The 17518-nt window shown below is 47.8% G+C and overlaps 1 non-coding gene across 1 annotated transcript; it reads right to left on the reverse strand.

Moving 5' to 3' along the window:
• Positions 1-13393: 13393 nt before the first annotated feature.
• On the reverse strand, positions 13394-13466 carry trnar-ccu (transfer RNA arginine (anticodon CCU)). Its single transcript has one exon. It is a non-coding gene; the product is annotated as a tRNA-Arg (tRNA).
• Positions 13467-17518: the final 4052 nt, after the last annotated feature.

Genomic DNA, 17518 nt, shown 5'->3' on the forward strand with positions numbered 1-17518 from the left:
TTTGGAAAAGGCAGGCGTATTATCCAAAATAGATTGGAGCGAGTGGGCAACACCCATCGTTCCAGTCATGAAGAAAGCATTGAATAATGATAAATCTGAAGAACAGAGAAAAATTCGCATCTGTGGAGACTTCAAGGTGACTGTAAACCCGGTCCTTCACACAGTACAGTATCCTCTTCTGAGGAGAGAAGATATTTTCACCTCACTATCCGGAGGGAAACGTTTCACCAAAATTGACTTGGCACAGGCATATCTACAGATGGAGGTTGAAGAGGCCTCTAAAAAATATCTCACGATAAATACACACAAAGGTCTATACCAGTACAATCGACTGGTTTTCGGTGTAGCATCCGCTCCAGCTATCTGGCAAAGAGCTATGGAGCAAGTCCTCCAAGGGATTCCGGGTACTCAATGCTACCTAGACGACATCCTTGTAACAGGAGAAAATGACAATGAGCACCTTGCCAATTTGGAGCAGGTGCTCACTAGGCTGAGAGAACGGGGCCTACGAGCAAATTGCCCCAAGTGCGAATTTTTCCAAAATCAAATATCATATTGTGGCCACATAATTAATAAGGAAGGGTTGCATAAGTCACCTGAAAAAAATTGAAGCGGTCATAAAAGCCCCAGCACCTGAAAATGTTTCACAATTAAGGTCGTTCCTGGGATTAATAAATTACTATCATAAATTTTTACTGAACTTATCAACTCTTCTACACCCTCTTAATGAACTGCTCCAAACAGGAGTGATTTGGAAATGGAACGAAGACTGTAAACGTGCCTTCCATAAATGCAAAGGCTTAATCACATCCGAAGAAGTTTTGGCTCATTACAACCCATCACTGCCAATCAGACTGGCGTGCGATGCATCCCCTTACGGCATAGGAGCAGTATTATCGCATAAATTCCCTGATGGCTCAGAACGGCCGATAGCTTTTGCGTCATGCTCATTAAACTCAGCTGAGCGTAACTATGCCCAAATCGACAGGGAGGCACTCAGCCTGATATGGGGAGTGAAGAAATTCAACCATTACTTACACGGACAAAAATTTACCTTGTTGACTGATCATCAACCCCTCATCTCCATATTCAACCCTAAAAAGGGTGTTCCCATTATGACAGCGCAAAGGCTGCAGAGGTGGTCCCTTTTTCTAGGGGCACACCAATACAACATAGAATACAAAGGATCAAAACAGCATGGGAATGCTGACGGTTTATCGCGCCTACCATTGCCAACGGTAGAAGAGGCACCTACAGTAGACCCAGTGGAGATGTTCCACTCTACCATAGTGGAATGTCTACCAGTAACAAATTCTGCCATTGAAAGGGAGACGAGAAATGACCCAACTCTCTCACGGGTCTACGATTTAACAGTGAAGGGATGGCCGGCACATGGCGAACCACTGTTGCCAGCATTCTCGCAAAGAAGAGAACAGCTGTCAGTGTGCCGAGGAACCTTGATGTGTGGATCCAGAGTGGTGATTCCACCCAAACTCCAGGATAAAGTACTAAAGGAGCTTCACGAGGGGCATCTGGGTGGAGTGAAAATGAAGAACCTAGCCAGGGCGTTTGTATGGTGGCCAGGTATCGATGGAGACATCGAAGAAATGATCAAGAGCTGCCTAGGATGCCAGAAGGTCCAAAACGCTCCGCCACAAGCCCCACTACATCCATGGGCGTGGCCCTCATCTCCCTGGCAAAGGGTACACATCGACTTTGCTGGTCCATTTATGGACTCAATGTTCTTAATCGCGGTTGATGCACACTCCAAGTGGCCGGAGGTAATAAAGATGTCCTCCACCACCACGGAAAAAACCATCACAGTATTAAGGACCATATTTGCCAGGAATGGGCTGCCGGAACAGATCTGTTCTGATAATGGACCGCAATTTGTGTCCGAAGAATTCAGGAAGTTCTTAAAAAACAATGGGGTTAAGCACTACACGTCCGCCCCATACCATCCCGCCACCAATGGATTGGCTGAAAGGTTTGTCCAGACCTTCAAGAAGGGCATAAAGGCCATGGGTAATGAAGACATAAAACTTCAACACAAGGTGGATAACTTCTTATTCGCATACAGGAATGCAACACATATGGTTACCAACCAAACTCCTGCCATGATGTTCTTCGATAGAAACCTAAGATGCCGGCTGGATTTGGTCAAGCCCAACATCAGAAGGGACGTGGAGAACCGGCAGTTTCAAGGCATGAATGAAAGGCCAACTAGAACCTTCCAGATAGGTCAACAAGTTTTAGCCCGGGACGACCGTACCGAGAAATGGCAGCCTGGAACTATCTGCACACGACTAGGACCACTGATGTATACCGTGGACATCGGAGAAAGCATAATAAGGCGCCATGCTGGCCAAATCATAGACTCATCCGAAAAGGGACAACCTACACCACAACTCTATACGTCTAACGATGAAGTAGAGATACCCATATCTACCTCCGATCCGGTGATACTGGAACCCGATGAACCCGACACTGGCATTCAAGCCGAATCAGCCTTGCCAAAAGAACCTACTACACCACAAGAAACTACTACACCACCGAGGCGTTATCCGGACCGAGTCACAAAGCCTCCTGAGAGACAGACTTATATTTGATTAACTGCAGCAATGTGTAGATTATTTTTCTTATAACATGTAATTAATAATTACTTAAAATATGATGTACTGGTTAACTAAAAGGGGAGGAATTGTAGTGTATGTGCCTTTAAGAGCCCCAGGTGTGCTGTAATGCCGGTAATGGCCACTCGGGCTATATAAGCCTGTATATCCGTCAGAACACCCCCCCAGACTTTGCTTCGTAAACACCTATGAACCAACTCCTGTCTTCAGTGTCTTCTATCAACACACGGACACTACAGTCGTGCCAATCTTAAAAATACATCACCCCAGATGGGACTCGAACCCACAAATTCCTGATTTAGAAGGCCAGTGCCTTATCCATTAGGCCACTGTGGTTGTACATAAAGCAATGAAAATCATGAGACTTAAGGGTCAGTTTGTGACCGCCAAATTATTATTTACAGGGCAAATTATTCTCACCGCAGACAGAAAATCTTTGATTAGGATTTAAAATGCACATTGTTGGGTGGCTAATGAATCGATTCACCCCATTCTTCCCATGTGGCCCGAATACTACGGTAGGTAACCAATCAAACCCAAACTGCACAGCCAGAGTAAAGTTTGTACAGGACACAATTTCAAACTTTGCAAATGACACAAAACTTGGAAGTGCAGTGAACAGTGAGGAGGATAGTGATCGACTTCAAGAGGACATAGACAGGCTGGTGGAATGGGCGGCCACGTGACAAATGAAATTTAACGCAGAAAACTGATACATTTTGGTAGAAGGATTGAAGAGAGGAAATATAAACTAAAGGGTACAATCCTAAAGGGGGTGCATGAACAGACAGAACTAGGGGTGTATGTTCACAAATCATTGAAGGTGGCAGGGCAGGTTGAGAAAGCAGTTAAAAAAGCTTACGGGATCCTGGGCTTCATGAATAGTGTTGTAGAGTCATCGAGTCATAACGGCACAGAGGGAGGCCATTCAGCCCATCCAGTCCGTGCCGGCTCTCTTTAGAGCAATCCAGTCAGTCCCATTCCTGGCTTTATTCCCATAGCCCTGCAAGTTTATTTCCCTCAAGTACCTATCCAGCCTCCCCTTGAAAACATTGAGTGTCTCCACTTCCGCCACTTCCGTCGGCAGCGAGTTCCAGGTCATCACCATTCACTGTGTAAAAAAGTTTTTCTCACATCCCCCCTGTATCTCTTGCCCAATTCCTTCAATCTGTGTCCCCTAGTCCTTGTGCCATCAACTAGTGGGAAGATCCTTTCCCCGTCTAGCCTATCCAAACCCGTCATAATCTTGTACACCTCTATCAAATCACCCCTCAACCTCCTTTGCTCTAACGAAAACAAATCCAGCTTCTCCAACCTGTCCTTATAGCTAAGATCCCCCATCCACGGAACCATTCTGGTAAATCTCCTCTGCACCCTCTCAAGGACCTTCACATCCTTCCTAAAGTGTGGTGACCAGAACTGGACGCAATACTCCAGTTGTGGTCCAACCAGCGCTTTATAAAGGTTCAGCATAACTTCTCTACTTTTGTACTCAAAACCTAAAGCCTCTATTTATGAAGCCCAAGATCCCATATGCTTTGTTAACCACTCTCTCAATATGTACTGCCACCGAGGTATAGAGTAGAAAAGCGTGGAAATTATGATGAACCTTTATAAAACACTGGTTCGACCCCAACTGGAGTATTGTGTCCAATTCTGGTCAACGCACTTTAGGAAGGATGTGAAGGCCTTAGAGAGGCTGCAGAAAAGATTTACGAGAATTGTAAAGTCCGCGCCTCAATAATACACGGACTTCAGGAGAACAGTTTAACAGGTACTTTACTGAACAAGAGGCAGCTTGAAACTGAAACTACAGAAGCCTGCTAGGGCCTTTTATACAGGGGTGGCCACTGCCGGTACTGCAGTCTAAGACCAGTTATTCCCTTAAAGGTACATACACAACAATTCCTCCCCTTTTAGATAAACAGTACATAACATTCATTTAACAACTAAATAATAACTAATTACAATTACAATTACAATTTTCTCAGTAATATATACATCAACTGAAATAGTCATTTATAAATTCAGTCTTTGAGGAGGCTTCCTGATCCGGACTGGATAGCGCCTTTCTCGAGTATCCTGTTCTGGTGGTGGAGTCAATTCTGGCTCATTGTCATTGGTTGGTTCGTCAGCTTCCAATACCCCTGCTTCTGAGGTAGACGCAATCTGTACTTCGGGCTCATTACCAGGTGCACATGCTTGTGGTACAGGTTTGGCTTGTTCCTGTGACTCTAGAATCTGGTCAGCATGGCGTCTCACAATGCTCTCTCCAACGTCCACTGTGTACATTAGTGGTCCCTGCTGTGTGCATATCGTGCCTGGCTGCCATTTTTCTGTTCGGTAGTCGCAGGCCAAGACTGGTTGCCCTATCTTGAAGCTCCTGGTTGGCTTCTCATTTATGTGCTGGAACTGCTTATCCTCAACATCTCGTCTTATGTTTGGTTTGAGCAAATCCAAGTGACATCTTAGTCTCCGGTTGAAAAACAGTACGGCTGGAGTTTGGTTGGTTACTGCATGTGTTGCATTCCGGTAAGCAAACAGGAAGTTATCCACCTTGTGTTGCAGTGGTATGTCGTCATTATACATTGCCTTTATGGCCTTTTTAAAGGTCTGAACAAACCTCTCAGCCAATCCATTTTTGGCTGGATGATATGGGGCAGATGTGTAATGTTTCACCCTATTATTCTTCAGGAACCTCCGGAAATCCTCAGACACAAACTGTGGGCCATTGTCGGAACAGATCTGTTCTGGCAACCCATTCCTGGCGAAGATGGTTCTTAGGACTGCAATAGATTTCTCCATGGTGGTGGAGGACATTTTAATGACCTCTGGCCATTTCGAATGGGCGTCCACAGCAATTAGAAACATTGAGTCCATAAATGGACCAGCGAAATCAATGTGTACCCATTGCCATGGAGATGAGGGCCACTCCCATGGATGTAGCGGGGCCTGTGGTGGAGCGTTTTGGACCTTCTGGCATCCTGTGCATCTCTTGGTCATATCCTCAATTTCTTTATCGATTCCCGGCCACCACACAAACGCCCTGGCTAGGCTCTTCATTTTTACCCCTCCCAGATGACCCTCGTGAAGCTCATTGAGTACTCTATCTCTCAACTTGGGTGGAATTACCACTCGGGATCCACACATCAAGGTTCTCCGGCACACTGACAGCTGTTCCCACCTTGGCGAGAATGCTGGCAACAGTGAGTCGCCATATGCTGGCCATCCCTTCACCGTCAAATCATAGACCCGAGAGAGTGTCGGGTCATTTCGGGTTTCCTTCTCAATACTTGCATTTGTAACAGGCAAACATTCGACTATGGTCGCATGGAATATCTCCACAGGGTCCACTGCAGGTGCTTCTTCCGCCGTAGGCAATGGTAGGCGCGACAGCCCATCAGCGTTTCCATGTTGTTTCGTACCTTTGTACTCTATGTCATACTGATATGCCCCTAGAAAAAGTGACCATCTTTGCAGCCGTTGCGCCGTCATCACCGGAACGCCCTTCTTTGGGTTAAAAATTGAGACCAGGGGTTGATGATCAGTCAGTGGGGTGAATTTCTGCCCGTGCAGATAGTGATTGAACTTCTTCACCCCCCACACCAGGCTGAGGGCCTCCCTGTCAATCTGGGCGTAGTTACGCTCGGCTGAGGTTAGCGAGCGCGATGCAAAGGCTATTGGCCTCTCTGAACCATCACGGAATTTGTGTGACAGCACCGCTCCAATGCCGTAAGGTGACGCATCACATGCCAACCGAATCGGGAGTGTTGGGTTGTAGTGGGCCAATACTTCTTTTGAAGTGATTTGGCATTTACATTCCTGAAAGGCACGCTTACACTCATCACTCCATTTCCATGTTACACCAGTTTGAAGGAGGGCGTTCAGTGGGTGCAGAATTGTCGATAAATTCGGCAAGAACTTATGGTAGTAGTTCACCAACCCGAGGAACGACCGCAGTTGCGACACATTTTCTGGTGCTGGAGCCTTGACTACAGCCTCAATCTTGTCCGGCGACTTATGCAACCCTTCCTCATCAATCGTGTGGCCACAATACGAGATTTGTCTCCTGAAGGACTCGCATTTGGGGCGGTTGGCTCGTAGCCCATATTCCTGCAATCTCGTGAGCACCTGTTCCAGGTTGGCAAGGTGTTCATTGTCATTTTCGCCCGTAACCAGGATGTCGTCCAAATAACACTGGGTCCCCGGGATCCCTTGCAGGATTTGTTCCATTGCCCTCTGCCACATAGCCGGGGCCGATGCTACCCCAAATACCAGTCGATTGTACTGGTAAAGGCCTTTGTGAGTGTTTATCATGAGGTATTTCCTAGATGCTTCTTCCACCTCCATTTGTAGATACGCTTGAGCCAGGTCAATCTTTGTAAAACGTTTCCCTCCAGATAGCGAGGCGAAAATATCTTCTATCCGCGGAAGCGGATACTGTACTGTGTGCAGGACTGGGTTCACAGTCACCTTGAAGTCCCCACGGATGCGAACCTTCCTTGGCTCCCCAGGCGTGCTGCTCAATGCTTTCTTCATTACAGGAACAATGGGTGTGGCCCACTCGCTCCAATCCATCTTAGACAGCACCCCCGAACGCTCCAGACTCTCCAGTTCAGCTTCCACAGCTGGGCGTATCGCGTATGGCACCGGTCTGGCCTTGAAAAATTTTGGGGTTGCGTTATCCTCAATCTTTATGGTTGCCTTTACTCCTTTTAGAGTCCCAAGTCCTTGTTGGAACACCTCTTCCGCGTCAGATAGAATTTGTGACAGACGTCCAGGTGCGACGTCATCATCTTTTTTGTCAGTCACAGTTAGTGCCAGAATGGAATGCCAATCCAATTGTAGTCTTCGGATCCATTCACGTCCCAATAATGGTGGTCCTCCATCTCGTAGTATATACATGTATAGTTTCTGTGTTTCCTTTCCGTTATATTCAACTGGCACCCTTATTTTTCCTCTGGGGTAGACCTTTTGCCCCGTGTATGTCTTCAATACAATGGGCGTGTCCTTTAAGGGTATGTGTGAAAATAGCCGCTCATAGTCTCGTCGATTCATGACAGTTAGGGCTGATCCTGTGTCCAATTCCATCTTCACTGGGGACCCTGCTATCATGAGGGTGACCCAAATGGTTCGGTGATCTTCTTTTGCGATCACGTTGTGTAACTTTAAACAACTTAGTTGCCTGCTCCCGGAGTCCTTATCACTCTCCTCGTCTTCTGAACTATTATCTGTCAGTTTCTTTACTTTCCTGTACTGTTCCTTAGTAGTTCTTGTCGTGTTGGTTTTCTTTCCCGACCTGCAGACTCTTGCTATATGTCCCATTTTCCCGCATTGCCTGCATATTTTGTCTTTAAACCAGCAGTCCTTCTGCTCATGGGTTGTTCTGCCGCAGCGATAGCACTTTTCGGCTCCATACGCCATTTCGTTAGCGCTGTATTCTTGTGGTTTCTGTTGTATTTCCGCAGCTCCCCGTGCTGCTGCTTCGTAGGATACTGCCACGCTGAAAGCCTGTTCTAGCGTCAGGTCCTTTTTTGAAAGTAGTCGTTTCTGGGTTCCTTCACTCTGGAGCCCGCAGACAAACTTATCCCGTAAGGTGTCTGCCAGTCTTGCTCCGAACTGGCACTGCTTCGATAACTTGCGTAGTTCCGTAAGATAGTCAGCATTGCTCTCATCTTTGTGCTGGTTTCTTTTATGAAACTTGAATCTTTCTGCTATCAGCAGTGGTGTAGGGCTTAGGTGTTCCTGTAAGATATGAACAATCTCCTCAAAACTTTTCTCCATTGGTTTAGCTGGGGTAATTAAATTCCGCAATAGGCCGTACGTACTCGCACCCATCAGATTTAATAATACCGACGCCCTCTTTCCATCAGCCACCTCATTTGCCTTGCAGTACACTTCAATTCTTTCCACATACGTGGTCCAGTCTTCTACCTCGTTGTCGAAAGCAGTGATACTGCCACTTCTCGGCATCTTGGCCGATTTAAAATGGCACCTCCCGCGCTTTTGCTTCTTCCCCAATGGAATACAATGGCGCCTCCCGTGCTTTTGTTTCTTCCCCAACGGGATAAAATGGCGCCTCCCGTGCTTTTGCTTCTTCCCCTTACTGCCACGCTGCTCCTAGCATTCTACGGGGTAATGGCGGCGACCCGCAGCCTTGGCGCATCTCGCTTTCCTTCCCCCCCGTTTAGTTTCTCTCCGCTGTCCTGTTCTCGAGCATCGACCGCGCCCTGTGCACTCCACCCTCTCTCTCTTGTTTTCTTTTCCCGGCGACGCTGCGTGGCCCGATTTGTAGAGCCGCTCAATCGAGCTTGAGCCCGCCGCAGTCCGGAAGGGTCAGGGCGCTACCTGCCTCCAGCACGATTCGCTGGAACCACAGTCTCTCCCGCAATTCTCCAAACACCGATGGATTCTTTGGGCGGTTGCCCTCGGTCGACGCCCGTTGCTCAGACTATGACCTTCCAGGACCTTCCTTTCAGGCGAGATCCCCATGAGATGATGCCACACTGCAGGTGAGTTCGAACTTACTCGTCGCCACTGTAAAGTCCGCACCTCAATAATACACGGACTTCGGGAGAACAGTTTAACAGGTACTTTATTGAACAAGAGGCAGCTTGAAACTGAAACTACAGAATCCTGCTCGGGCCTTTTATACAGGGGTGGTCACTGCCGGTACTGCAGTCTAAGACCAGTTATTCCCTTAAAGGTACATACACAACAAGAATGATTCCAGGGATGAGGGACTTTAGTTATGTCGATAGACTGGAGAAGCTGGGGTTGTTCTCCATAGAGCAGAGAAGATTGAGAGTAGATTTGATAGAGGTGTTCAAAATCATGAGGGGTCTGGACAGAGTAGATAGAGAGAAACTGTTCCTATTGGCAGAAGGGTCGAGAACCAGTGGACATAGGTTTAAGGTGATTGGCGGAACAACCAAAGGTGACGTTTGGAATAACTTGTTCACTCAGCGAGTGGTTAGGATCTGGAATGCACTGCCTGGAAGGCTGGTGGAGGCAGATTCAATCACAGCTTTCAAAGGGGAATTGGATAAGTACCTGCAGGAAAAACATTTGCAGGGCTACGGGGAAGGGGCAGGAACAGTGGGATTAGCTGAAGTGGTATTGCAGAGAGCCGGCATGGGCTCGACGGGCCGAATGGCCTCCTTCTGTGCTGTAACCATTCCATTATAAGCCTTTGGTCACCTGTCCTAGTATCTCCTTATGTGGCTCGGTGTCAAATTCTCTTTGATAATCGCTCCTGTGAACCCCTTGGGACGTTTTACTACTTTACAGACGCTATATAAATGCAAGTTGTTGCTGTAGATGGCTCTGGCAGGGCACGTGAGCAGCGGCAGATATGATGGGTGAAAATAGCTTCCCTCTGTGCTTAACTTTCCAGGATTTGGGAAATGTGAGGAATTTCAGAGCGGTCAATTGTCCTCAGGTGGGGTGCTGTTCGTATTCTGCCCCAGTGGCCTAATGGATAAGGCACTGGCCTCCGAAGCCAGGGGTTGTGTGTTTGAGTCTCATCTGGGGTGATGTGTTTTTAATGATTGACACTATGGCGGATTAGACGGGGCAAGTGGTGGAAAGTACAGCCAGGCGGGGAGGCTGCATTAATCGTAACTTGTGAGCCAAGTTTCCGTCAAGGCCGTGATGTCAATGCAACCATCCGCAATAAGCTCAAGGGTGGTAAGGGCCTTATGGACAAGTGTATTGACAATTCGAGGAAGTGGGAGCAGGGATTTGGGAGGGCCGAGTGACCAAGAGGTTTGCTGGAGGTATTTCTGTGGAAATTTCCAGGGCTGACTGATGTAAACAAAGAGGTGGATGGTCAGTGGGCCCAGGTAACTTTAAACTTGTGGCTTGGGCTAGAATGCAACCACACAGGATCATACCTATCAGCCAAGTTCCCAGACTCCTCCATCACCATCTCTGGGTATGTCCCGTCCCACAAGCAGGACAGACCCAGCAGAGGTGGCGGCCCAGTGGTACACAGACAGGAGGGAGTGGCCCTGGGAGTCCTCAACGCTGACTCCTGACCCCATGAACTCTCATACCATCAGGTGGACTTCAATGTCCATCGCCATAAGAACATAAGAAGTAGGAGCAGGAGTTGGCCATACAGCCCTTCGAGCCTGCTCCGCCATTCAATAAGATCATGACTGATCTTCGACCTCAACTCCACTTTCCCGCCCGAACCGATATCCCTTGTTCCCCCTAGAGTCCAAATATCTATCGATCTCAGCCTTGAATATACTCCACGACTCAGCATCCACAGCCCTTTGGGTGGAGAATTCCAAACATTCACAACACTCTGAGTAAAGAAATTCCTCCTCATCTCAGTCTTAAATGCACGACCCCTTATCCTGAGATTGTGACCCCTGGTTCTCGACTCTCCAGCCAGGGGAAACAACCTCTCAGCATCTACCCTGTCAATCCCACTCAGAATCTTATATGTTTCAATGAGATCATCTCTCATTCTTCTAAACTCCAGAGAGTATAGGCCCATTCTACACAACCTCTCATCATAGGACAGCCCTCTCATCCCAGGAATCAATCTAGTGAACCTTCGTTGCACCGCCTCTAAGGCATGTATGTCCTTTCTCAGATAAGGAGACCAGAACTGTGCGCAGTACTCCAGGTGTGGTCTCACCAAAGCCCTGTACAATTGTAGTAAGACTTCCTTACTCTTGTGCTCCAACACCCTTGCAATAAAGGCCAACATGCCATTTGCCTTCCTAATTGCTTGCTGTACCTGCATGCTAACTCTCTGTGTTTCCTGTACGAGGACACCTAAATCTCTCTGAACACCAACATTTAATAGTTTCTCACCATTTAAAAAATATTCTGCTTTTCTATTCTTCCTAACAAAGTGAATAACCTCACCTTTCCTCACATTATTCTCTATCTCCCACCTTATTGCCCACTCACTTAACCTGTCTAGATCCCTTTGCAGGCTCTTTGTGTCCTCCTCACAGCTTACTTTTCCACCTAGCTTTGTATCGTCAGCAAATCTGGATACATTGTCCTCGGTCCCTTCATCTAAGTCATTAATATAGATTGTAAATAGCTGAGGCCCAAGCACCCCACTAGTTACAGCCTGCCAACCGGAAAATGACCCGTTTATCCCTACCTGCTGTTTTCTGTCTGTTAGCCACTCCTCTATCCATGCTAATATATTACCCCAACCCCAGGATACCTTATCTTGCGTAGCGTTGTGGTTGTTGAAGGTCAATCACCTCAGCCCCAGGACATCGCTGCAGGAGTTCCTCAGGGCAGCGGCTCACCACCACATTCTCAAGGGCAATTAGGGATGGGCAATAAATGCTGGCCTTGCCAACGACGCCCACATCCCAGGAACAAATAAAAATAAAACCTTTTACGTGGCACCTTATTAAATGCCTTTTGGAAATTCAAATATACGACATCCACTGGTTCCCATTTATCTACCCTGCTGGTTACATCCTCCAAATACTCCAATAAATTTGTTAAACACAATTTCCTTTCACAAAAACCTAATCATATGATTTTCTGAGTGCATTGTCACCATTTCCTTAATAATGGTTTCTAACATTTTCCCAATGACTGATGTCAGGCTAACTGGCCTGTCTTCTCTCTCCCTCCTTATTGTGGATGATTGCATTGACCTTACGGCCTTGATGGAATCTTGGCTACAGGTGATAATACAATCCTCCTTAATGCAGCCTCCCCGCCTGGCAGCACCTTCCACCACTTGCCCCGCCTAAACCACCGCTGTGTCAATCATTAAAAACACAACACCCCAGATGAGACTCGAACCCACAATCCCTGGCTTAGAAGGCCAGTGCCTTATCCATTAGGCCATTGAGGCTGAATACACAATGTAACCCGCCTGAGGGCAATTGACCGCTCCGAAATTTGACATCTGCCTCACATTTTCAGAGTCTTTGAAAGTTCAGCAGAGATGGGAGCTATTTTCACCCATCATATCTGTCACTGCTCGCGCCATATCAGAGCCACCTACAACAACAACTTGTATTTATATAGCGCCGTTAACATAGTTAAATATCCGAAGGTGCTTCACAGGAGCCATTATCAAACAAAATTTGACACCGAGCCACATAAGGAGATATTAGGACAGGTGCCCTAAACCTTGGTCAAAGAGGTACGTTTGGAGGAACATTTAAAGGAGGAGAGGTAGCGAGGCGGAGATGTTTAGGGAGATACCGTGCCCACTGTCCATTCCCCGACCCGGCCTGCTCTTTGTTTTCATCAGTGAGCCTTGGAGCTTTGCTCAAATTTGATTCCCAATTCCTGTCCTTCTCTGCCATCAATACTACACTGCTCCACTGGAATGCACTGTAAGACTCAGCTGCTGTGACTCTGATCTTCTATTCAGTTGCTGCAGTTTGAAGGTAACTTTGTCCAGTTTACAGCCCATCCCCCATCACTGCTGTTGCCTGCTGAGTCTGTGACTGTCCCACTGGTTTATTTTGCTGCTGTCTGGGTCTTGACCAGAAATTCCCACTCCTGGGCCGACGTCCATTTCTCCACCGTTTCCAGATCTTATGGCGGCCTCCAACCTCACCACCGCTTTCTGCCCCACGGCAATTCTACAGCATTTCCACGGAAATACCTCCAGCTCTCCCAAATCCACTCCCGTTAGAATGCCCATCAACTTCTGAACACGGCCCTGACCATCTTCGAGTTTATTCTGGATGGTTGCATTGACATTCTGGGCCTTGACGGCAATACCGTAGTGCCAATCTTTAAAAATACATCATCCCAGATGGGATTCGAACCCACAATCCCTGGCTTAGGAGGCCAGTGCCTTATCCATTAGGCCACTGGGGCTGTATAGAAAGTGATGAAAATCATGAGTCTTAAGGGTCAGTTTGTGACCGCCAAATCATTATTTACAGGGCAAATTATTCTCACCGCAGACTGAAAATCTTTGATTAGGATTTAAAATGCACATTGTTGGGTGGCTAATGAATCGATTCACCCCATTCTCCCCATGTGGCCTGAATACTACGGTAGGTAATCAATCAAACCCAAACTGCACAGCCAGAGTAAAGTTTGTACGGGACACAATTTCAAACTTTGCAGATGACACAAAACTTGGAAGTGCAGTGAACAGTGAGGAGGATAGTGATCGACTTCAAGAGTGTAGTGATCAATAACATGTCATTCTGTGGTGGACACTAGGTGGAGCAGTAGAGCTGTATATAGCTGTATGTATAAGACTACACTACCCAGCTATATATTATATTAAGACTACATTACCCATGAGGCTAGGCTACCCACAAGGCATCAGGCAAGATGGAAGCCTCTACAAGATGCTGTACAAGCCCACATGTGCTCAATAAAAGTAGCTGGCAAAAGCTAGCTGTGTTCATAATAAGAATGTCTATTTATTAATGAACATAAGAAAGAGGACACAGACAGGCTGGTGGAATGGGCGGACACGTGGCAGATGAAATTTAACGCAGAAAAGAGTGAACTGATACATTTTGTTCGAAGGAATAAGGAGAGGAAATATAAACTAAAAGGGTACAATCCGAAAGGGGGTGCATGAACAGAGAGACCTGGGGGTATATGTGCACAAATCATTGAAGGTGGCAGGGCAGGTTGAGAAAGCAGTTAAAAAAGCTTACGGGATCCTGGGCTTCACGAATAGAGTTGTAGAGTCATCGAGTCATAACGGCAGAGATGGAGGCCATTCGGCCCATCAAGTCAATGCCAGCTCTCTTTCGAGCAATCCAGTCAGTCCCATTCCTCCGCTCTATTCCCATAGCCCTGCAAGTTTATTTCCCTCAAGTACCTATAGCACCGTTAACATAGTAAAATGTCCCAAGGTGTTCACAGGAGCGATTATCAAACAGAATTTGACACCGAGCCACATAAGGAGATATTAGGACAGGAGCCCTAAACCTTGGTCAAAGAGGTAGGTTTTAAGGAACATTTAAAGGAGGAGAGAGGCAGCGAGGCGGAGATGTTTAGGGAGATACCGTGCCCACTGCCCATTCCCCGACCCTGCCCGCTCTTTGTTTTCATCAGTGAGCTCTGGAACTTTGCTCAAATTTGATTCACAATTCATGGCCTTCTCCGCCATCAATACTCCACTGGAATACACTGTAAGACTCAGCTGCTGTGACTCTGATCTCCTATTCAGTTGCTGCAGTTTGAGAGTAACTTTGTCCAGTTTACAGCCCATCCCCCATCGTTGCTGTGTCTGTGACTGTCCCACTGGTTTATTTTGCTGCTGTCTGGGTCCTGACCATAAATTCACTCTCCTGGGCCGACGTCCATTTCTCCACCGTTTCTGGGTCTTATGGTGGCCTCCAACTTCACCATCGCTTTCTGCCCCACAGCAAATCTCCACATTTCCACAGTAATAGCTCCAGCGTATCTCTGGGTTACTCTGCCCTCCCAAATCCTCACTCACTTTAGAACGCCCATCAACTTGTAAACGAGGCCCTTACCATCTACAAACTTATTCTGGACGATTGCACTGATATTATGACATTGACCGAAACTTTGCTGAAAGGTTCTGATAAAATCCCCCCCGGCTGCACCTTTCGCCCCTGGCAATCTTTAAAAACACATCACCCCAGATGGGATTCAAACACACAATCCCTGATTTAGGAAGCCAGTGCCTTATCCATTAGGCCACTGGGGCTGCAATTAACTTGCTGAAAATCGTGAGACTTAAGGGCCATTTTGTGACGTCCAAATCATTATTTAGAATCATAGAAATTTACAGCAAGGAAGGAGGCCGTTCGGCCCATCGTGTCCGCGCCGGCCAACAAAGAGCTATCCAGCCTAATCCTACTTTCCAGCTCTTGGTCCGTAGCCCTGTAGGTTACGGCACTTCAAGTGTACATCCAAGAACTTTTTAAATGTGATGAGGGTTTCTGCCTCTACCACCCTTTCACACAGTGAGTTCCAGACCCCACCACCCTCTGGGTGAAGAAATTTCCCCTCAATTCTCCTCTAATCCCCTCTACCAATTACTTTAAATCTATGACCCCTGGTTATTGACCTCTCTGCTAAGGGAAATAGATCCTTCCTATCCACTCTATCTGGGCCCCTCATAATTTTATACACCTCAATTAAATCTCCCCTCAGCCTCCTCTGTTCCAAAGGAAACAACCCCAGCCGATCCAATCTTTCCTCACAGCTAAAATTCTCCAGTCGTGGCATTTACATTTACCTGGCAAACTATTCCCAACGCAGACAGAAAATCTTTGATTATGATTTAAAATGCACATTGTTGGGTGGGGACTGAATCGATTCACCCCATTCTCCCCATGTGGCCCGAACAGCACAGTAGATAATCAATCAAACCCAAACTGTGCACAGCCAGAGTAAAGTTTGAGGTAAGGTACAAAGAACAAATGGATCAATGCTAATTTGTGTATCAGCACAAATAAATATTCATTTCAGGGAATGACAGTGTCATGACCTCCGGATTTAGACCGGGATCACGTTCCTCCCCCATCCCCACTCTGCTCTCCGTGCTCTTTACCCCCTTCCGAGTTCCTGACCTTCTCTCCCCCCGTTAGATCCTCTCCCCTTCCGATCTCCCTCTCTCCCCCCTCCAATCTCCTCACTCCCCCCTCCGATCTCCTCCCCACTTCTCCCTCCGATCTCCTCTCTCTCCCCCACCAGTCTCCTCTCCCTGACTCCCCCTGCTCTCTCTCCCTTTCCACTCTATCCCCATCCAATCTCCTCTCTCTCTCTCCTCCCTTCTCTCTCTCTCTTCTCCTCTTTCTCTCCGATCTCGTCTCTCTCTCCTCCCTTCTCTCTCTCTCTTCTCCTCTCTCTCTCCGATCTCCTCTCTCTCCAGTCTCCTCTCTCTCACTCCCTCTCCTCTCTCCCCTCTCTTTCCCCATCCGATCTACTATCTCTCTCCTCCCTTCTCTCTCTCTCTACTCCAATCTCCTCTCTCTCTTCCCTCTTCGATCCTCTCTCACTTCGCCCCTCCACCCCCTCTCTCTCTCTGATTTCTCTCTCTCTCTCCAATCTCCACTCTCTCCTCCCCCTCCTCTCTCTCTCCCCCTCCTCTCTTTCCTCATCCGAACTCCTCCCTCTCTCTTCTCCCTTCTCTCTCTCTCTTCTCCAATCTCTTCTCTCTCTTCCCCCTTCGAACCTCTCTCACTTCGCCTCTCCATCCCACCTCTCTTCCCCCCTGTCGATTCTCTCTCTCCCCTTTCGAACCTCGCTCTTCCCCGCCCCCCTCTTCCCCGGCCACCAGCGGCTCCCCTGAGTGATCTTCTCCGCACGGAGCCGAGGAACGCCGGGCCCACAGTGCAGGCCACAACCGTTGGGTGCTGCACAGGTGAGGCTCCAGGATACAGCGCGCCTGCGCAGATGTGGATCGGGCGCGCCTGCACAGCTCCGGTATACTGCGCATGCGCGCAGAAGACCGCAAAGGTGTTCGTGCAAATAATTACAGCGGGTAATGTGGAGAATTGTTGTGGGGCAGAAAGCACTGGTGAAGTTGGAGGCCACCATAAGATCCGGAAACGGTGGAGAAATGGATGTCGGCCCAGGAGAGGGAATTACTGGTTAGGACCCAGACAGCAGCAAAATAAACCAGTGGGGTATAATAAACTGCAAGGACCCGCAAATCCATTGGCAGTATAGGCGCACCAACGTCAGTGTTCTTGCTCAGGCCAACATCCCCAGCATCGAAGCTCTGACCACGCTCGATCAGCCTTGATGGACGGGCCACATTGTCCGCATGCCCGATACGAGACTTCCAAAACAAATGCTCTACTCGGAGCTCCGGCACGACAAGAGAGCCCCAGGTGGGCAGAGGAAGCGCTTCAAGGACACCCGTAAAGCCTCCTTGAATAAGTGTAACATCCCCACCGACACCTGGGAATCCCTGGCCCAAG

This window comes from Somniosus microcephalus, chromosome 28, assembly GCF_052327205.1.
Source record: "Somniosus microcephalus isolate GS21.2 chromosome 28, FLI_Smic_1.0, whole genome shotgun sequence".
NCBI lineage: Eukaryota > Metazoa > Chordata > Chondrichthyes > Squaliformes > Somniosidae > Somniosus > Somniosus microcephalus.